The 21,888-nt window shown below is 52.5% G+C and overlaps 1 protein-coding gene across 2 annotated transcripts in view; it reads left to right on the forward strand.

Moving 5' to 3' along the window:
• Positions 1–21,888, forward strand: part of CORO2B (coronin 2B) — a 121,533-nt gene that overhangs the window by 35,125 nt on the left and 64,520 nt on the right. The window contains exon 1 of one of the 2 annotated variants that reach the window (XM_037054226.1): positions 4,643–4,799. The exons of the other annotated variant lie outside the window; for it this stretch is intronic. The gene's annotated coding sequence lies outside the window, so the exon portion shown is untranslated. Of the gene's footprint in view, positions 1–4,642; positions 4,800–21,888 lie in introns of those variants that run through there. 2 annotated transcript variants of the gene reach the window in all.

Raw genomic sequence — 21,888 nt, forward strand, 5'->3', positions numbered from 1 at the left:
CAGGAGCCCTTTCTCCATTCTGTGTGGCGAGAACCCTTTCTCCACTGCCCTGCGCTCTGCCTGGAGCGCAGTGTTCTGGCTCGGGTTGCTTGGGCACCGTGTCCTTGGACTGCCCGTGGGCTGAGTGCAGCTCGTGATCTGGTCGTGAGCAGTGACGACATGGTGGGCATAACTGGGTTGCTGTGTGTCTATGAGTAATCAGCGTTACCTCAAGGGCCTTTTCAGAGTGATATTTGTGACCTTCCTCTACTACCCCAAGTCCTGGTACACAGGTACCGGGGGAGGAGGGTTCAGAACCTCGAGCAGGGTCCATGTAGCTTGATAAACTCTCTAGCTGTCCTAGTTTCCCTCAGACAAGTATTTAGCCATATTTGTAGTGTTATTTATAAGTTTCGGAATTTTGCTATGAGTCCAACAGAACAGGGAGAGTTTGCTCAAGGTCACTCACGCTGCCTGGCCCACTGGCCTTGCTGCCCGGCTGCACTCCCTTAAATCAGGTGGCCACCCTGCAGCCAGGGTCAGACTGCCTGCTGGACGCCTGGGCAGTCGTGCGAGTCTTCCAAGCTGCAGCCCATGTGGCTCTGACAGGCCATGTGTGCGGCTGTCTGCATATGGACCATGACTCGCTCAGGGAATCCCACCGTGCAGTCATCTGTGAGATCCCCATGTGCAGGGGCTGGCCTTACCCAAGGGCCCACGGTCTGCAACTTGCCTCCCAGGGGCTCACAGTCCCAGGGGAAAGACAGGCAGGCACACAGGGAGCTGAGCCTAACTTACCCAGGCAGACTGGTTCCGACCCCACAGATCTGCTTTCAGGATAGGGTTTTGAAAGGAGAATTTGAGACCAGCCCGTCAGAGGGGAGAGTGCTGTGCGTGTGCATGTTCGTTCTCTGCAGACGCTGTGATCCCAGGTGACAGGAGACTGTCATCTCATTGATGGACAAAAGGGCTAAAGAGATAAAGAAAGAAGATCCAGTCCATGGAGGATTTTGAGTGTTGTGTGGGAGATTTTGGACTTTGTTCTCTTAGTGTGGGGACACTGAAGGAGTTAAAGCAGAAGGAGATGGTCAGAGGTGTTTTGTTTTTATTTGGAAGAAATCTCTGAGGCTGAAATAAAAGGTGTCAGGGGAGAGGCTCACGGGAAGGAACTGACCCTTACACACACTTCCCAGGTTCGTATTTTACCTTGTCCCACTCAGTCCTCCCACGAACTGTGGACGTAAAGAGAAGTGGCCTTGGCTTCTCCATGAGGGCCCAGGGCTCGGAGGGCCGAGGAAATGGTTCTTGGATTGTTGGGACTAAGTGACAGCGGGTCTGTCTGTCTGCAAGCCCGTACTTCCACATGACACAGGTGACCTCCAGCTTCACAAAGCTGGACAGAAGCGCAGAAGCAACGTGGGGGTTTGTAGTTGAAACTTGGGCACCCGGAGTACACTAGTAAGCACACTATTCCAGATCGCCAGGTTTTCAGTTCACGTAAATAAGTGTTTATTGAGGATCCACAATACTACGTGCCAGGCTCTGTGCTAACGGCTAGGAACACAGAAGTCCGCCCGGCCCCATCCCTGCCCTCTAGGAAGCTTCAGTTAGCACTGTGGCTTTCCTGTGTGTTTGGGGTGCACCTCTTAGAGAATGATGTTCTGTTGTGACCGGGACCAAGAGCATGTGTGCACACATACGCACACACAGATGTTATATATGTAAAACCAAAATCTTGCCATGCACTCCGATATTTTATACTCTGTTTCATTTTTTTAAGGCCGATAGTAACCTCCCACTTTGATTTCATAGCCTACTAATAGGCGGTGACCCTCCAGTGTGAGAAACACCGGAAGAAAGTTGTACACTGTGTTGCATGTACTGTGTTGCACATAAGTTGTGCGATGTGGGAAAAGAGGGCAAGGAGTGGGTTCCTTTGATTGGGAAAATCAGGGAAGGCGCCCAGTTCAAGTGGCACTGGAGCTGGATCGGCATGAATGATAGGATTTCAGTCAACAGACAAGGGGGAAAGGCAGCCAGATTGAAGCAGCAGCGCGATTACAGCCGGGAGACAGGAGGGTGCACTGCGCAGGAGCCAACACCCACGTGTCTGGCGCGTGAGCAGCTCTTTTCCCGGGTTACCACACTCAGCCCTCGTAATAATCCCGTGAGACAAGAACTCTTTTTTTAAAATATTTTATTTATTTATTTTTAGAGAGAGGGGAAAGGAAGGAGAAAGTGGGAGAGAAACATCAATGTGTGGTTGCCTCTCACATGCCCCCCGCTGGGGACCTGGCCTGCAACCCAGGCATGTACCCTGACTGGGAATCGAACCGTTAACCCTTTGCTTCACAGACCCGCGCTCAATCCACTGAGCTACGCCAGCCAGGGCAAGAACTCTTTTTTAAAAATATATTTTATTGATTATGCTATTACCGTTGTCCCACTTTCCCTCCCTCACTCCCCTCAGCCACGCACACCCCCTCCCACCCACATTCCCCCCTTTAGTTCATGTCCATGGGTCCTACATATGAGCTCTTTCACTTCTACATTTCCTGTACTAGTCTTACCCTCCCCCTTTCTATTTTCTACCTACCATCTATGCTACTGAGACAAGAACTCTTCACAGTACAGAGGAGGAAACGGAGACTCGGAGAAGTGGTATTACTTGCCCAGGGTCATGCGGCTACTAAATGGTGAGCCAAGATTGGAACTCAGGCAACTCCACTGAGATCTAAATGTGAGCTTCCTAAATATGTGACCCTAAACATATTGCGGGGTGAATTCATGGGGATGCATGAAAACAGCCCAGACATACTTAATTTCATTCTGGAGGTAAGAGAAAAACATACATTTCTGAGAAAGGGAAGTGACAATATCAAAACTTTACTTGGGGAAGATCACAGTGGCATCAGCATAGAAGACTCAGGCTCAAGGCAGGGGCACCCGTCAGGAGCTGGGAACAGCAACTTTCTGTCCAGGTTAGCAGCCTCAGAGACCATTATGTCATACTTATCATAGGGATGCATTTGAGGACATTAGCACATGCTGATGGAATGAAAGGAGAATGACGCATGTTTCCCTTTTTACTTTGGCTGCTAGGAAGCTCAGGGCTCCAATATGTAGTACTCTTCCAGGGAGCCTTTTATGTACTCATGTTTTTTCTTGCCTTAGTTCTCCAAACCTCAGTTTTCTTTAATCTGAATCCCACCACCTACTAAATTTTTCATCCCATTGAATGTATGTGTTTTGCTATAATGCCTTAGAGTATGCTTTAAATAAAACATGAAGTCATACACACTGAAGCAACAGGAGAGCATTTTTTTCTGCAGACGATATTGGAAGGTCCTAGAGGGTGGTAGTGGCTATCTTACCATCTTCTGGAACTTCTGTCCCAGGGCTGGGTGCCAGGTGGTAGGCGTAAACCTTGCACTGTTGGAGCTGGAAAGGGCCCAAAGGATCTGCCTCTCTCTCTCTGTTTCTCAAAGAGCCCACGTGGACCACCCACCAGTGGTGCGCAAGGCAATTCCAGTGGGGTCTGGCTGCACAGGGTTCGGTGTCCTTGCTGCATATTGATTTAATGTGTGGTGGGAAAATGTGTAGCTAACACATCAAACCAGGGATGCCGCAGATAAAATTGCTTAGAATGAGGCTCAGGCAGATATTTAAGTTTTAAAAAGAGTCCATTTAAACCAAATTCTTAAGTAAATATGATTCAGGTAATTTGTAGCGATGACAAAAGCGTGTTGGTGCACAAATTATGAAGTTTGGAGACACTGATTCAGTTCAACGCCTCGCCTGAAAAGTGATGAAACCTTCGCCCAGAAAGGCCCTTGTCTGTGGGTCTGGTAGGTTATTTTAAGCCATGGGAGTAAAGAGCGCCTTTCCCTTCCAACCTCATCTGGCCCTGCATCTTGCTTTGAACCATTTTTATATTTCCCAGTGCCTTCTGTCTTTTACTGCCTCATTTCCCTGTTACCCCAGTCCTACAAGGCAGACACAGCAAGGGGTTCCTGTGCCTCCTGTTTTCTTGAACAGACGGAGCCCCGGAGAGAGGGTGGGCCTGCCGTCACCCAGGCAGCCGTGGCGGAGCCAGGCCTCCCCACCACGTGTGTCGGGCAGAGTCGGGAGGGGAGCCAGTTTCTGTGACGAAATCCCCCAACGCATGCTAGGGAGTGGGCTGGGTGAAAGCAGGGCGGTCTGCTGGCCGGGCTCCACTCGGGAGCATTGCAGTCCGTCCACGCGGAGTCCCCGCTGCTCCCCTCCAGGAAGCTATGGTTTCTGAAGGAGCCCAGATGGTCTCCTCGCCTGCTCGCTAATGGACTTGTCACTGAGTTCGGTGTGGAGGGATGATATCAGCGGTGGACATTCTCAGCTATGTGACCACGGCGATCCCTGCCAGCGCCCTGTGTGGACACCCTCCTGACTATCAGTAATGAAACCACAGCATTTACCGAGCGTCTTTACGGTGCTCACAGATGGACTCTCGCCCTGAATCAGACACTGTTCTGACCCCCTGGGACCCAGTCTGGTGAGGCAGGCAGACACATAAACAACTAGCCGGAGAACAATGCAGGGAGTGCTGGAACGGAGCAATGGACCGAGTGTTATGGAGGGAGCACGGGGGAGGGAGCGAGCGGCAGTTCTCCCTCGCAGGGATCAGATCCCTCGCTGAGCAGGCGACATCTGAGCTGTGCCTGTGACTGCGAACAGGCTTTGCCGAGAGGAGGAGGCACTCCTGACCCGAAGGTGACCAGGAAGGGTCCAGTTTGGCTGCAATGCTGGGCTGAGGGAGGCAGTAGCGAAGACAAGCTACAAAGGTGGGTTAGAACCATTCTCAAGCAGGAGTCCACAGCTGGCTGGGGTCTTGCATGAACATAGCAAGACCTAACCCTAACGTGCGCCTGAGGTGAGAATGTGCCTTTGACTTCACGACTTTGCCTTTCCCAATGGGCAGGCTGCTCAACTGGTTCCACCGTCCCTGAAGATTGGCCTGATAGCTGGGCCAGGAGCAGCCTTGTGAGAACCAGTTGGGCTGGCTTCGGTGCGGGTGTTGGTTTGTGTTTCGGAAGAAGTGTGACTCCAGAGGAAGGGCTTTGGAGTGAAACAGAGCTGGTTCAAAGCCCATCTCTGCTCCGGCCGCCATGTAACCTTGGGCAAGTCGTTTTACCTTCTGACCCTTGGTTTTCCATCTTTAAAATGGGGATAATGAGCCCTCCCCCTTAGGAGTAAGAATTCGTTGAGACCAAGTGGGAGGGGGACGTAGCCCACAGCCTAGCTTGTTGTGAGAGCTCCTACGTTAGCTGTTACCGTTTCAGTGATGATGGCGTGGCAACTGCTCAGTGAGTGTCTGTATGTGTGAACTGGAGTGCGTGAGTGTGCACAGGGGGATGTTGCTGAGACCATCCCTCTTGGTGGAGAATGGGACCACCGTATGAGGGTGTGATGGTTGGTCTTACATTCGCTTGAGTGTGAGTTGACTAAAACAAGACTTGACTGAGGACTATTGTAGGCTGGAAGGATTCTCTCTGAGTTGGAAAGCACTCTTGAGGTGTCATCCAGTTCAACCCAAACCTGTTGTGTGCGTCCTATCTCTAGCACCTGTGCCAAGAGACCTTCCGATTTCTTTCATTGCCTCCAGTGACGGGGAGCTCACCACGTCCAACACAATCCCTTTTGTTGTCATGCATCACCAACTGCTCATTAGAAACAAACGCAGCCCACCGCCATGGAGTGCCTTCAGAGTCCCAACCTGTATCCCCACACCCCATCCACCCATCCACCTACCCACCCATCCATCCATTCATTTGTGTTTGCTGAGCACCTACTATTGATAAACACCATTCTGAATGCTGGGGATGCATCAGGGAAACAAGGCAGACACAGGCCCTGCCCTCATGGAGCTTGCGGTTTTGTTCACCGTCTCTCACAGCGCCCCTCTGAGGTAGGCAGGGCAGGGGTTAAGATTATTCCCGTGTAACAGACCAGAAAACTGAGGATGGTCATGGTCATGATGATAGCTTAAGTTTATAGAGGCCAAGAATGTGTCGGGTGCTGTGTATACTTTACGGAATCTAAACTTCACAGAACCCTGTGCAGTGAGCACTATTCATGTCATCCTTATGTTATAGATGGAGAAACTGAGGCTCAGAGAGGTGATGTGGCTTGCTTGGGGTCACCCAGCAAGGAGATGGCCCAGCTTTCTAAACCTCCACCCTGTGCTGCCTCTGGACCCGAGGCCCTGAGCCTTGCCAGAGCAGCAGAACTGGGGCTGGAACTGGGGCCGGAACTGAAGCAGCAGGAGTAAGACTGTGAGTCCTTGGCACATTGTTGGGAGGTCACGTGGGAAGCTGGGAGTATCTGACATGTACAAGTGGACGAGAGTGACCTCCAGCCCTCCCCGACCACAGCCTTCCTCCTCAGCCCCACCTCGTCCCATCCCAAAGGAACAGAAGGGGGTGAGGCCAGCCTCTCCCAGCTGCGATGTGGACTGAGGCCATCTGGGATGATGTCCAGGAGTTGTCTCAGGCAGTGGGGCAGACTCCTGGTGGGAAGGGCAGCCTGCAGGTTCCTTTGCTCCAGGAATCCTGCTGGGCTTCTCCATCTGGCACCCAGGAGGTGGGGGCAATAACTGCACCTGGCTCATAGCTCCGGGTGACCCCAGTTCGTGCCACTTGCTGAGTGAGATTTTGGAGGTGGTGCCTTGAGCAGCCACACCACTCACTGCCTAGGTCATAGCAGTCACTCTGCTATTGGACTCAGGGAGCACAAACAGGTTTCTTGGTGGCTGGATTGAGAGGAAACCCGTTATGATTCTTCCCACTCTGCCCTGCCCTCTCTAGTTCTGCCTCTAGCAGGAAGGAGGATTTTGAGCTCGTGGGGCAGGGTGATGGAAGAGAGGAGAGATGGACTCAAAGGACCAGGGTCGCAGGTCCTGCCCCTGGCCCCATCTTGGGAGGCTAGGAAACCCCTCTCTGATGCTGTTTGCCCATTCGATAAATGGGGGTAGAAAGAGCCAGGTGCCTGGCCTAGAAGACGGAATCCATGTCAGGGTGCTGTGTAAGCTTGAAGGACCCTACCAAGGTAAGGCATTAGAACTGACAGCAAACACAGTTTCTAACACAAATCATAATAATGAGATGCAGACACCTAGAGTCTTGGGAAGGCACCATTCGGTGTCTTACTCGGCCTGGAACTCGTGAAAGGAACTGCTGTCTCTGGGCCTAAAACCTACGTGGGGAGCGTTTCAAATACTGGTTGTGCCTTGGAATCACCTGAGGCTTTTCAGACGTCAGGTGGCAGAGGTTCTAGTTCAGTGGATCTGGGGTGGGGCCAGAAGTCTCTCTTTTTAACTTCAGTGCTGGCCACTGAAGGTCACACCTGCCCAGAGTGGGGACACTATAGGACAAGTGGCAGCCTTCCCAGGAACCCCTTCTCTGCGCCCCACTGAGGCCCCTTGTGGTGGCTTTCAGAGAGTGCCACTGGGTGGGTGGAGGGACCCAGGTCTCCTCAGGCCACCAAACAGGGTTTAGGAGTTTCTAAACTGGAAACTCCCACAGTTTCTTTTATGAGGCGTTCTTTATCAAGGACCAGCACAAACATTTTTAGGGAATTTTTAAAGTCAGGTTTATCATATAATTTACATGCAGTAAGAGCCACCCTTTTGCATGTACAATTCTGTGTGTTTCAACAACTGTGATTATGTAACCACCACCCATCATGTCCTAGAACCTTTCTGAGGGGGAGTCACCATGTGCTGGAGTCACCACGTGCCGGGACAGCGAGATGTGTCTGCCCGCAGCTTAAGGAGGGAGTAGGGGAGGGGCCCCGGGACGATGGTTTGGTGGGAGGCACGGTGAGAAGCCTGGCTTTTCCCTGCTGGGCAGCAGAAGGAAGAGGGGCCTGGACAGACCTGGGCTGGGACCTTACTATGGGGGTGACTGGGTGCTGACCGGACTCAGGACTGGAGAAGGACAGGTCGGCTGGGGAGTGACGCTGCCCTCCTGCTGCAGAGGCAGAGCCTTGTCGTAAGTGGAAAGGACTGGCAGCCTCTCCCATTGTCCCGTCGCTTTCGGTGGGGCCCTCACTCTGTGTGCCTCCCAGGCCAGCTCTGAGGTCTCACCAACCACATGGTTGCTCTGCCATGATGAGGTTCCAGAAAAGAGAGTCCCACAGCAGGTGGGACCTGTGTGTCATTCTTTCACTGATCACTCAGCAAGCATTCATTAAGCCTCTACTGTACGTACAGACATTACAGACCTGGTCCCTGCTCTCCAGAAGCCTATAGTCAAAAAGACATTCAAGCTCTTTATGCTGTGAATCTGAAACAGAGTAGATATAATATGGACAGGACAAGGCTGGGCTTGAAATATAATGTTTTCTGAGAGCAGAGAGGAGGAAGGAGTTAATTCTACTGGGACATCTAGAAGGGCTTCCTGGAGGAAGCGGCATTTGTAGTGGGCCTCAGGAATTACACTAGGCAGTTCACTTATCATTTGCTGAGTTGACTCTTGAAGGGGCAGCCTGATCTTCTTCCATCTGCTTCCCTTCAGGGGACCCCCCAAGACTTCCAGGCTCATGGGGATGGCTTCCTTTCCTCCCCAGACCTCCCTACTTACCCCCATATTCCAACCCCCTCTTGTAGCCAACATGATTTGCTATGTGCTAAGGTACCACCAGTTTGATGAGGCTCTGGGCTGAGGGTGTTTATTTGCCTTCTCCTCTATACCCCAAATCTTCCCCCCAACCCCCTAACTGGAAACCCAGCAGGAAACCTTCTGTAAAGACCCTCACCTACCACCGAAACAACCATATCAGCGCTGGAGGGAGGGAAAAAGGGGCAGCTCAATTTCAGTGGGCACTTTGCACAGTGAGTAATAAAATTAAACGTTTAACAATAATGACACAATAACATAATGTCCATGTGTTGAGTGCCTTCTGTGTGCCAAGCATGCTTTATCTCATTTCATTCCCACAATACCCCCATAGCTTACTTGTTAAGCAATCAGTGGAGCTGGAAGGCCTGGGTTCAAATCCCTCCTTTGCCTCTTCCCTAGGTGGCTTTGGGCAAGTTACTTCATCTTTGTGCCTCAGTTTCCTCCCCTATAATTAGGGGAAGATAATTACACCTACCTCATTGGGTTGCTCTGAGGACTAAGACCTCTCGCCAGAGAGGAACAAGAACCTGGAATGGGGAGACCCCATGTCTCTGGGGACAGCTGTGCGAGTCACCTCCAGCCAGCGCAGGGAGGAATGAGCTGAAACTGGGAGTCGCTGTGACTTTAACTAGTGTTAGTAGAGGAGAGCCTAGGAGATGAGCCCTGCATGGAGGTACCTGCTGAGCCATAGGGTTGTGCTGGGGGATCCTGAGGTGGTTGTGGTGCTTTGGAAGGCCCTTGCCCCCTGAGCTGGGCTGCCGCACATTGGAAGTTCTGTAGTCAATGTCTGAGACTGGTGTTCAGGTCAGAAACCCTGGAAGGTGTAACTAGAAAGGCTCCATGCATGGCTGCCCCACTCAGGTGTGGAGTTGTGCCTGTGCGAGGGCACCTGGGAGAGGAGCAAGGGAAGGCTGACCTCTGCCCGTGTTCTACGGACTCACTGAGCTGTGGGCTTTGGCCCCACACTGCTTCTGCTGAGAGGAAGGGGCACCTTTTGCTGACTTCATAAACGTGCCCTACAGACTGGGGTGGTCCTGACTCCAGAGGAGAGGGGATAGAGAGACTTTGTCTGTAGAGGCGTCTGCAGAGGCTAGATGATGCCAGTTTGATTTTCATGGTGACCAGGAGGGCCTGAAGCAGAGCATAGTCTGGGGCCAGGACTGGGAGGAAATGATGTGTATGGAAAGGCTGAGCAACGAGCAACTTCAAGGGCTTCGTAATGTGCCCATGATGTGGGCAGGGGACCAGCAGAAGGAGCCAAGAGTGCATGTGTGTGTGTGCACGTGCGCATATGTCACGAGGGAAAAGAGAAAGAGTACTTCAAAGAGCAAGAATCCCAGCAGGACAGAGACACCACCCCCTCTAGGGGCTGCCCAATGGCTGTGTTTTGTCACCCACATGGCCACCATGTTGGAAGGGGCTGGGGACGGTGCTGGTGTTTGCTCATTGCCCACCAGGCCCACATGACCTCATTTTCAGCTCTGCTCCTCCTCATGGCTTCTGTCATAATGACAACACTCTGAGAAATAAAGAAAAAAAGTCAGAGGAGATCTCCTTTCAGTTTTCTTTTGTGTTGCTGCACCCAGGAGGCACTGTGTGGGTGGCTGTGCAGCAGCGGGCAGTACGAATCGGATTAGTTCTCCCCCACCACACCCCCCACTCCCACCAGGGCCATCACCGGTACCCCAGAGCTGTGAGCTGTGCACCCCTCCAGCGGCGCCCAGGAGGCAGAGACAGCTGCATGGGCTCACTCAGTGGAGCTCTGGTGAGAGATGAGTGGAAAACCGGAAAGGGAATGGAGGGGTCCTGGGTTTCCTTTGCCTTGCTGGGCATGGGCAGGGCTGTGGGCTGTCTGAGACTCCTGATAATTTCTAGCTTGTTGGCTGTGGGGGCAGAGCCTCTGAGACATAGAGACCTCAAGGACATAGGTCACAGGGAGTGAGTGTCCAAGCACTCAGACATCTGCCACCTCCTGCCCTTTCTTCTTCATCCTTTATCCTTTTGGCTATAAGTAACAACAACAACAAAAAATCAACCAAGAATGACTCAAGCTATATGCATATTTATGTTTTATTGAACAAGAGGCCTGGACAGAGGTGTCCCTAGGGCTGGTTTTGTGGCTCAACAGTGTCATTAAGGACCTATACTTTTTTTATCCTTCTGGTCTGCCTCTTCATCATGTTGGCTTTGAATCCTGGGCTATCACCTCATGGGCCCAAGGTGGCTGCCACTGCCCCAGGCTTTACAGTCTCAAATGCAAACAAAGGCAGGAAGTAGTATGTCAGCCAATACATCAAGAAATAGATTTTCTTATGTGTTTTCTTTTATTAACAAGAAAAAAAAACTTTCCCAGGAGTCCCCCAGCACAGAACTGGACCACAGGGACTCTCCTAAGTGTGAGGGATACTGGGACAGTGAAAAGCCCTCCTTCAGTGAATGTGGATGGAAATGGCTGGTATGTAGCCTGTCAGCAGCGTCTGCCACACCTCCCTTATCCGGGAATAATTTGTCCCACTGCTCCGAGGGAACACCCACATGGCAGGGTCTGAAACAGCTCTGAAGTTAATGCTTGACTTCAAAAAAGCCAGTTGAGTCCTACCCAACAGTTGGTAATTGGCAGTGTGTGTGGGACACTCCAAGGGAGACAAGGGGGTGGAAACTGCCCCAGGAGTGGGCATTGCTAGTCTCCATTTTTACAGATGAGAATGCAAGTTCCAAAAAACAACGGAACTTGTCCAAAGTAGGTAGGGTGCAGAGCTAGTAAGTGGTGATACTAGAGCTTTGACCCAGGCCTGTCTGATTTTAGCATTCCTGCTCTTTCCAGCCTTCAATGCTGGCCTGTGGGCCCAGCTTATGAACTTCTAGAGCTTTCTCTCTCACACGTGAAGAGAACTGATCAGACCATCAAGGATACGCCAAGTGCCCCCTGGGAGCTGCAGCCAGGAAGCACTACGGCTGCTCGGAAAGGGCGAGTCTCCAGGAACAGGGTGCTCAGAGATGCCCCCGGGCCAGCGTGTTAGCCCCTTGACACCTGCAGACACACTGGAGACAGTCCTGACACACCTGCACAAGGAGAGCTCTTCATCTTGAGCTGTCAGGGATGAGTCGCTTCCACTTGCTAGTGTAGACACTTGCCAGTGTAGACTGGATGCTGGAATGGCCCAGGGCAGCTGCCCCGGGAAGGTCACAAGTCCCTTCCCATGACTCAAGTGGTTCCCTTGGTTACTAGAAACAGACTTTCTTTGTTGACCATTAGTAAGGGAGTGACCCGCAGGCAGGTCTCCCAGACTCCCAGGGGCAGCCATACGACCAGGCGTTAGAAGGCTGGAATGGAGTTCCAGAGCTACCAGTGTGCAGGACCCCTGTTACCTTGTCTGCGCGAGCCTGGCCTGTGGGATGGTGGTGAAGCTCTCTGACCCTACATCCCACTTCTGCGGCCACTTCATCGTGACAGGACTTGCAGCCTCCTCCCCGCTCCCAGGTTGCATAGCTCCAGGGGCACTGTTCACGTGGTCGAGCCATGCAGGGCACAGCCTTCCTGGCCTTGTGGGGTGGCCCTGAGCACTCAAATGTGCAAAGGAGATACGGATTCTTTACTTCCTCTGGAGCTAATCTGATCTCATTCAGGAGCCTCACCTCGCAGGGTCACGGTGACGAAACACATTCAGCCTCGTCCGATGGTGTCAGTCCGAGTCGGTAATTTAACTGGTCCTGTATGTAAAGGCTCGGCCTCTGCAGTAATTTGGCTTCTGCTTGGATGACTCCAAAGGGCTCATCTTTCAGAGCTGCTCCTCCTTCTTGGCTTTTTTCCAAAATGGCATCCGGGGATATAATAGACGGCAGGGCTTAAATGACCTCGGGTGCCAGGGGCAGGGGACCTCTGACTCTGTGCTGGTTCTTGGACATGTCCTAGCCGACACCCAACTGAGCTGTGGCTGGCCCGTCCCATCCCAGGGTATTCTCTGGGCATCTGCCACTGAAGTCTGCAGCTGACAAACTCATGGTCCACTTTTTCTTGGCCCAGGCGTCTCCCCCATGGCTTCTGATGCCATTGGCTTGCCCCTCACCATGGCAGCTGTTGGTGGCCTGTGCTTTTTGGATCATCTCTGGGCTGAGCAGGGGCAGCTGGGTTCTCTCCACCAGCCAAAGTGTGGAGGAGGCTCAGAGTGCATGCCCGGCCCTCTTTGTCAGGCCAGCTCCCTTGGCCATCTTAATTCTGTGAGGCTACCTTTTATTTGGCCCAGGGCCATTCTGAATACCGGCCTGTCTCCTTCTAGAATCCCAACAAAGAAGTTGGAGCGAAACTCTGCTGTGGGCACCACTTGCTGAGCACAGGTCCACCAAAGATTTGGGCCCAAAGTCTGGAAAATCAGGACACCCATCTGAACGTGCACTTCCCTTCCGCTTCCCTCTCATCCTCTGTCTTTCTGCCCTCCAGCAGTGTGCTCCTCTTCCTCCGGGGTCCAGCCGGGCCTCTCTGCCAGCTGTCCAGCCACCCAGGCCAGACGCCTCCTGTGCTGACAGAGGCAGATGGGAGTCTGGAAAAGCCTCTCCAGCCTGGCTCCTGAGATGGTTGTGGAGCTACAAAATCCTGTTTTGGATGTCAGGACCTGAATTATTTTTGGTTCCTGTTCTTATAGTCCTAAACCCTCTCTGGGTAAATGGGTGCTGTTTAGAGGAGGGAAGGCCACAATTAGTGAGTGCAAGGGTAAAGCACACAGATGTATCTGAAAAGTAAAAATGATGCTCTTCCCAGCTTGTTTTCTCCTCCAGCCCAGGCCCCTCTCTCAGCCATGGCTTCTGCTTCAGCCATGGCCAGTGCAGCTCACATTTAAACCCTCCAAGGGCGGTGCTGCATGGTTGAGCTGCAGGGGCCACTGAGTGTGGGTCCCTCCTATGGGAGCCAAGCTGGAGGTCATGTGGGATACAACATGGACACCTAGAGAAGGCTGCACCCCTTGTGAGTTTGGGGAACAGAAGAGGCTGTCGGAGGGAAATTGTTGGCCAGGTGCAGGTAGATTCCCCTTTCCTTGCTGGTCTTAAATTAACTGATAGATTCTTTTGTCTTTGTTTTCTTTTTAAAAATTACTTAATGACTTTTAGATGGGGAGAGGGAGAGAGACATCTATTTGTTGTTCCACTTACTAATGCACTTATTGGCTAATTCTTGTGTATGTCCTGACCAGGGATCGAACCTGTGACCTTGGCGTATCAGGAGGTTGCTCCAGCCAACTGAACTACCCAGCCAGGGCCTAAGAGATTCTTTTTACTAGGCAGTGAGTGAAAGGTAGAGAAGAACATCATGAGATATCATCAGTCAGAGGGCTTTCCAAACAAAAGCCACTTTCTTTCCTCGGTAACATGTAGTTTAATCAAAAAGTGTCTGCTGCAGTCTTTAAACACTCAGCTGATGAGACCCCTGGAATTTTTATCAAAGTCCAGGAGAAACGGTGACTCCTACACACATGCACCATGTATACCACGCACCATACACACACATCCCGTGGCGGCAGTGGGAGATGGACCTTGCAACTTGTCTCCAAATAAGCCCTGTGCATGTGGCTGGCATCTGCTTCTCTACAAAAGAGGGCTTCTCTGCCCTCTTTTATACTCAAGATGACTAACAGTAATGCAAAAATTTCCATTTTTTCTTTCTCATCTGGGGCACTGAAAGATGGGCCGGCTTCCTCTGAGTTCCAGCACACACACTACAACTCAGCATGCAGTCCGCCCTTCTCCTCTGTGCCCTCCCCGGCTGCAATTTAGATAAATTATCTCTTGGGAGCAGAAAGGCCCAAGCCGAGCTACCATGTTCTCCAGAGACAGTTTATCAACCCTTCTTTTTTCTTTATTGCTAGGTGACAGGGAGCCAAAGTCCTGGTCCGTGAGTTGGTGGTCTGAGGGACTTCGGCTACAGGGACCGATAATTAGAAGGGCCCCTCAGCAGGACGCAGCTGCGATTGCCCCCTTCCCGGCAACACACTGGGCATGTTGTTTCAGGGGGTGTCAGGGAGCCATATCAACCCGTGTGAGGTCCGCATGACTATAAACACAGGAGCCCTGGCATGCCCCGGCTCAGGGGTGACTGCGTGATCGGACTGCCAAGAGCTGGCGGGGAGGGGGACCACTGCAATGAGCGTGCACACACCACATGTCAGGGCTGGGCCAGGCACACACTCTGAACTTGGGATCCCAAGTCATCCTGAGAGTCAGGCAGGGCCTTCCCTGGTGATGAGCCTGCCGGGTGGCAGCTGTGCCTGGATCTACTTGGCTCAGCCTTTGGACTCAGCTATCAAACAATCTTTGTTAAAAATTTTACTTCACCTTACCTTACGGAGAGGGACTGCAGCAGAAAGAGAATCGGGCTGAGAAGCAGAAGTCCTGGGCCGAATTCCACTAGCCCTGATTGAGTGCTCACTGCGTGCCAGGTCTTGTGCTTGGCAGCCCAGGAATGCAGAATAAGCTCTCCCACTGACCTGCTGTAAGGCAAGGAGACTGTCAAGGCCAAATGAAATCGCCTAAAGTCTCTTTAAATTGGTTAAGTAATCAAGTTGATTTATAGAACAATATTTGTATTGTAGTTCACAGAGCACTTTCAAACACGTTATTATTGTATTGGAGCCTCGCAACTATCCTAGAAGGGTATGAATTATGTATCCATTTTACAGATGGGGAGACTGAGACTCAGAGAGCTAGAGGGACTGAGGAAAAGCTGCAGAGATAGGGCTTCAGAGGGCCCCATGCTCCTTACGGGACTAAGGCGGCTTCAGCGTCACCTGCCGGTCTATAAGAAATGCTCATTCTCAGGCCGCACCCCACAACGATCTGTTTTAACAACCTCCCCAGGTGATTGTGATGGGCACCCAAGTTTGAAAAGCCCTGATGGATGTCTGTGATCCCTGGGGATCATGTCAGACTGTGGACTCTGCTTCCGTCCCAGGCGGGCCCTAGGATTCTGCATTGCTAACCTGCACCCGAATAATGCCAGTGCTGTTGGTCTGCAGACAGTATGCCGGGGAGCTTGGGGGAGATGCATATTCCTCGGCTCAGCCTCAGAGTGTGACCCTGCAGGTCGGAAGTGAGGCCTGGGAACCTGAATTTCCACAAACACCCCAGAAGACTCTAAGCAGGATTCCTTCCCCAGGCTCCAAGCTTGCAGGTATCCACCCCAGGCTCATTTGCAAATATTTTCCTCCTCTATTCCCTCTCTCCACCATCCATCTGATCTTCTGCCAAACTGTGGGTTAAGGGGTATGAGTGGGAAGCCATCTCTGAGCCAGCGGGGCCCTCGGTTCCTCGAAATAGGTCAAAAGTCTGGCAAGACCAAGCTCAGTGGCTGCAAATAGAAACCATCTGTTGGGCCTGTTCTCTGAGCTCCACCAGCCCTCCTTTGGTGGGCAGAGGAATACAGAGCTCAGAACCCCAGTGGACAGTGGGTGTGGGGGGAGGGGGACCTGCTGGACCCAGATACTCCCCCTGGGTCTATCTGCTGAGATGTGGCAGCACCATGCCCTCCCCGTCCCCCTCCTCACCTTGCCTTCCACTTCTGACAGGAGGGTTACGGTGTGTGTTGGTCATTCGATGACACCTTGCTGTGTGACTTTGGACAAGTCACTTCCAGCTCTGGGCCTCAGTGTGTGAAATAGGAGGCTGGATTTTAGTGGACCCAAGGGTCCTTTTCTGCCCCGGCAGGCTATGCTTCCACGAAAGCCTTTCTGTGTGTGTCAGGAAGGAAGAGTTGGGCCCACAGGGACGCAGACATTTCCATCCCTGCTTTCTGCCCAGCTGGATCTTGATAGGTGGGAACTCATCCTGCAGACCCCACCTCGTCGGTGGACGAGGTTTGTGATCTGGGAGCACCAAGGGGGCTTTTGAAGGATTTGGGGGGAAGTGACAGTCACTCTTTCTTATTCCTGTCCTTTTATTCCTTCTCTCATCATGTATGTAATGAGTCTGTATCAATAATGTATTAAACCTAATGGGAAGCCCTGGAGACATGAGGAAGGATGAGACACAGTCTGCCCTGGAGAACATCCAATGTGGCGGTCAGCGTGCAAAGCAGAGATCCTGATGTCAGACCTGAGTTCAGGTCCCAGTTCCTCCACTGAAGTGGCTTTGGGCAAGCCCAGATGCATCTGAAAATGGGGATAATAGTTGTAGCTCTTCCTTGGGGTTATTATAAGGATTACAGGATGTAATGGATATAAAATGCTTGGCTTGTAGCCAGCACTTAATAAGTGTTGGCTATTGTTGTTAGTGTGATGAGCCAGGAAAAGCATCAATGAGATGAAGGGACATGGCAGAATCTGGGGGCTTCAGGAAAGACTTCCCAGCTCAGGGACCATCTCGGGGAGGTGGGAAGCTCCCCTCAAGGGCTTGGAGCAGATGAAGCCGGCAACCTCCCCTCACGTGTCCAGTCCTGCTCAGCAGAACAGGAAGACTGCAGGGATTCGGAACGGAAGCCTGCTCTAGGAATAGACTTCGTGCCTGGCTGGACTTGCGTTGGGTGATGGGCAGAATGTAGCATCCATGGTGCCGGATCTGCATCCTCCCACCTGCAGACTGTTGAGAAGGCACCACCCCAACATGTTCGGTTCTGCTTGACTTTGATCTGCCCCCCGATAGCATGAGGAAGGCAGGGCAGAGCCAGGCAGAGGCAGGGAATCCCAGCGTCACGGTTAAGAAGACTGAGGGGCTTGTCCACGAGGCTCTGTGTTGATGCGAAAACTGGTCCGGAACCCAGGCATTTGATATGTGCTTGGGGTGGCTACAGACTAGGACCTTCCACGGTCCCCGTGTGTCCCAGCCAGGAACTCCTGGGTGTGGGGTTCAGTATGATTCTTTTCTTGTAGGACACGACTTTTGGGACTAATTGATATTCTTCCATTGCTGCCCAGTAGACTTTCTTTGCAGCAGTGGAAGTGATCTGTAATCTGGCAGTTCAGTATGGCAGCCACCAGCCGCATATGGCCAGGGAGCACTCAAAATGCGGTTAGTTTAAGGGAGGAACTGAGTTTTTTTCTAAAGACGTGTTTTATTATTAAGACATAGTCTACCTAAAGTGCAATACACAGGTCTTAAATATCCAATCAGTTTTGACAAATGCTCACACCTGTGTAACCTATACTTTTATCAAGACGTAGAACATAAAGGAACTGAATTTTTATTTGATTTAATTTTAGTTCATCTGAATGTAAACAGCCGCTATGACCAGTAGCCATTATATGGGACGGTGCAGCCCAGGCCTGTTCTTAGGCGCATAAGCTAGGGGGGGTGCCCTCACACGCTGGGGTCTGCAGGCACTGCCTTTACAACCACGTGCTCCTCGGATGACTCCCTGCAGAGCCCGGTGAGGGGACCCCAGACCAGGGGTCTGGGAGATGCGGTACCAAGGGGAATGCAAAGACCGCACAGTTAATGCAGCCTCCCGCTGTCACTCTGTCTGCCCGCCTTGGTGGACTCCGCCTCTCCTTCGGTCATCCCATTTCCATCGCAGTTTAACTGTGACCTAACTACACACTCAATGCTGCTGTGTCGGTACTTTGAAGTCAGCCATGGTGGCGGTTGGCAGACACTGCAAACCAGGGCTCCCTCCCCTCCCTCAGAGAGCTGGTTGTCTAGCCTGTGCAGGCACACCGCTGCCCTTGACCCGCTGGCGGGCACACTCTTCAAGTGTTTACCTTGTGCCACGTACTGTTGTGGGCACTGCTGACGTAGCAGTGAGCAGGGGAGACAAACCCCTGCCCTCCCGGAGCTGAAGGTCTAGTGGAGGAGGAGGTACACACCACACAAGTGAAATATGTGGCATGGTTGACGAGTGACCTGTGCTTGGGGAAGGTCTCCTGAGAGGTCGCCTTTGAGAAAAGACCTGAAGGAGGTGAGAAGAAAGAGCATCCTCACAAGGTCATGTCACAGGTAAAGGGAGGTACATCTCAGGGGGGTTTGGCCACTTGCCCAGGTTGGCCTGGGTGAGGAGGAGCCAGGATTCAAAGGCAGGCAGAGCCCTCCCTCCCAACCACTGCCGTGCTGCTGAGCTGTGAGTGCTGGCCTGCTGGTGGGACGGGGCAGCGAGTCAGTCCTCTGTCCTGCGCCCCTGCTGCAGTCGGCCTAGCCTAGAGGCCAAAGAATTCAGAGGCAGACCCTGCAGGAATTCCTGGGTGCTTGGAGGCCCAAGCCCAGTGGGCCCAGCCATCAGAGAGCACCTAAGAGAGATGTGTGGTTCAGCTTCTCTGTGCTGGGAATTTCTTAAATAGCTACGTCTTCCCAGAAGTCCTGGAAACGAGTGAGAACTCAGTGTCCTGAGCTAGAATATGAAACGGCAGAGCTAGATGGTAGGCCTTCTGGCCCAAACACCTCCCGTGGGGGGAGGAGGGGTCCACCTGAGCGTCCCCAGTGAGTTAGTGGCTGAGCTGTCCAGAACACAGATTCCCGACATCTTCCCTCACACCAGAGGGTCTCACATCGGGTTTCCCAGTGTGGCCCAAGACTGTGGCTTGCAGACCCTCCCAGTTTCCTAATGACTTGAACGCAGACAGCTCTGACTTGGTCCGTTTCACATTTGGGAGTTCTGAATAATACTTCATTGGGAGAAAGAGTTCTCCTACCACGAGGAAGTGATCCTAAGCCTTCGTTTTATGGAAAAGGAAGCTGAAAGGTAGAGCCCGTCAGGAATCACTGCCCAGCCAGGTAAGCTTCTCAGGACCCTGAGCTGGTTCACGTCTGCCCCCTCGGTTGGGACCATGCACTGTGTCCCTCCGTGTGCCCAGACCTGGGCTTGGGAAGCAGAGATGGCTCAGCAATGGAGGGGGCCGGGTGGCCAGCCATTGCTCACGGACCCAGAACGTTACGGGCAAATGCAACAGATGTGCTGACGAGAGTGTCTGGCGCTCATTAGGGAGGCGCACCATTTGCAAAGCCCCTGTGCTCTGTGTTCTCTTGTCCTTGTCCTCACAAAGATTCTAGGATGTAAGTGTCATCGATACCCACATCTCATGGAAAAGGACACTGAGCCTGGAAAAGGACGGCGACTTGTCGCAGGCCACACAGCTAGTGACCCAAACAAGACTGCCAGTGCCAACCTTCCTCTGGCAGCACGCAAGCAGAGGTGGCTGCGGCAGAGGTCTCCTGGGCGCCCCAGCTGACAGCTCTCCGAGGACGTAGTCATGAGCTCCCCTCTCACCTGAGCCAGAGAAAAGAAAACACTCCCTCGGACGTTTCTGTGTTCCAGCTAAATGACTGGATTTTAGTCGTCATCACCTAGAAAATGCTCCCGCTGGCCGCAATCATTTTTGGCATCAAAGGATAGGATACCATTTGCTTCCATGTGGGGTGTACACAGTGATTATCTCAGAGGAGAGAGAAGCCAGCCTTGGTTTCTCAAGAGGCTATAAGGGCCATTCAGCTGCGAAATGAATAGTTCTTCCCTCCGGGCCCTCCCCTTCTCAGAGGGAGACTCGGATGGGCCTTGGCCCGGGAGTGGCCCAGCTCTCTGCACATCTGGAGGCCAGAGCCTCTCCCTCCCTTCCCCTGACCCTTGGCCCAGCCCAGGCCCCTCCTCCCCCTGGCAGAGCCTGGCCTCCCCAAGTAAACACTCAATTGAGGTCAGAGCCTCTCCCTTACAGGAGAAAGGAAGAGGCTAGAACTAGCGTAAGGCAAGCAGCCACTCTGTGCCAGACGCTTTGCCAGGTGCTTGCATTCTGTCACTTCAGTGCATCCAGTGAGCCCAGTGACATTATTCCATTTTACAGTTAAAGAAACTGATGCTCAGAGAGGCTGAGTAACTAGTCTAAAGTCACAGCTAGCAAATGGCAGAGGCGAGACAGAAACCTTTGAAGTCTTTTTGACTCAAAACCCTGCCTGCCGTACAGGTTTTTACACTGTTGTGTGTAGTCCTGCGTTATATGGAGCAACGTGGGGGGCGGGGTATGGTTTTGGGTGGAGAGGCCGAAGGGGGAGAGTGGTGGACTAAGAGTCAGAGTTCTTGGCTGAAGTCTCGGCTCTGCAACCTGCATAGCTTGTGACTTTAGGCTACACTCTTAAACCCTCTAAGCCTTAAATTAGTAGCATATAAGCCATATGCTTTCAGTGGGACCGTAGAGTCTGCCCAGTTCTGCCCCCTGGTCAGCTGGGGGTGGTGGAGAACAAGGGGGTGTCTAGAGGGGGTCATGGCTGGGGCTGTGGGTGCCTTTGGGGGCAGGTCCCCAGGCACTTGTCCCCTTGCCAATACTGAACTCACTAAGCCCCAGCCTGAGAGCTGTGCTGAGTTCCCGGGCCTTGGTGTCCTGGTGGCAAGTTGTTCAGAGGAGATGGGGCTTCATGACCACAAGGACAAACGCTGCAGAGAAAGGACTTGGACCCTGAAGTGGTAATGGAGGGATGGTCAGGACCAGACCCTCATCCTGTGCACAGAGGTGGAGCATCACCCTGACAATGAAACTCAAAGAGCTGAAGTCACAGCCCTGAGGGGAGGCTCTGAGGGAGACCGCACCCACAGCATCTAAGGAACAGCGCTGGTGCCTGACCTCGTCTTGCCCTCCCACCGCATGGAGAGATTACTCAATCAGAGTCACTACGAGGCTCCTGCCAGACAGGAGTCCTGGCCTAGGCTTGGGGTGGGCTGGGGCTGTACAGGGGCCAGGAGGAGGCAGATGGTCAGATAACTTACAATCTAGTAGCAGAAGAGAGAGAACATGTACATCTACTGCTTACAAGAAGTGGCCAAGCATTAATCAGCTCTGGGGGGTGCCCTAGGAGGAGATAGCAATTGCCATGACAGCCGTGTCATTCAGGGTCATAGCAATGCAGCTGGGGAGGCATCACGATCCCTGTTTTACAGAAGACGATGGTCCCTGGCCAGGGTGGCCAAACCAGGGCTCCTGCTGGGCAGTCTGACCTCTGTGCTCCTCTCTGTCTCAACACGGTGTTGTTCACGAAGTAGAGGGCTGCTGTTTCTCTGGGCTGGAAGGCCATCTAGTTCCATCCATCGTTCCACGTTACCTTTAACTAGAGGTCAGCCACCTGAGTCTTGGCCCCCGCCCCCCAAGGACGGGAAGCTTACTAGCTATCAAGGCAGCACTAACCATTAAAAAAAGTCCTTCCTTTTGGGAAACTCAAAATGTCTCAGTTTTGCCCTGAAAGGTTCAGAGAGTGTGATCTGCCCTCACTAGAACTAGTTGGGGCAATTCACCAGGATTTGAGCTGGGTTTTGTGGGCAAGGGACAAAGGGCAAAGGGCCAGAGTTTTGGATCACCTC

The sequence above is a fragment of the Sturnira hondurensis genome, unplaced genomic scaffold (assembly GCF_014824575.4).
Source record: "Sturnira hondurensis isolate 20B ecotype Veracruz unplaced genomic scaffold, ASM1482457v3 Scaffold0008196, whole genome shotgun sequence".
NCBI classification, from domain to species: domain Eukaryota; kingdom Metazoa; phylum Chordata; class Mammalia; order Chiroptera; family Phyllostomidae; genus Sturnira; species Sturnira hondurensis.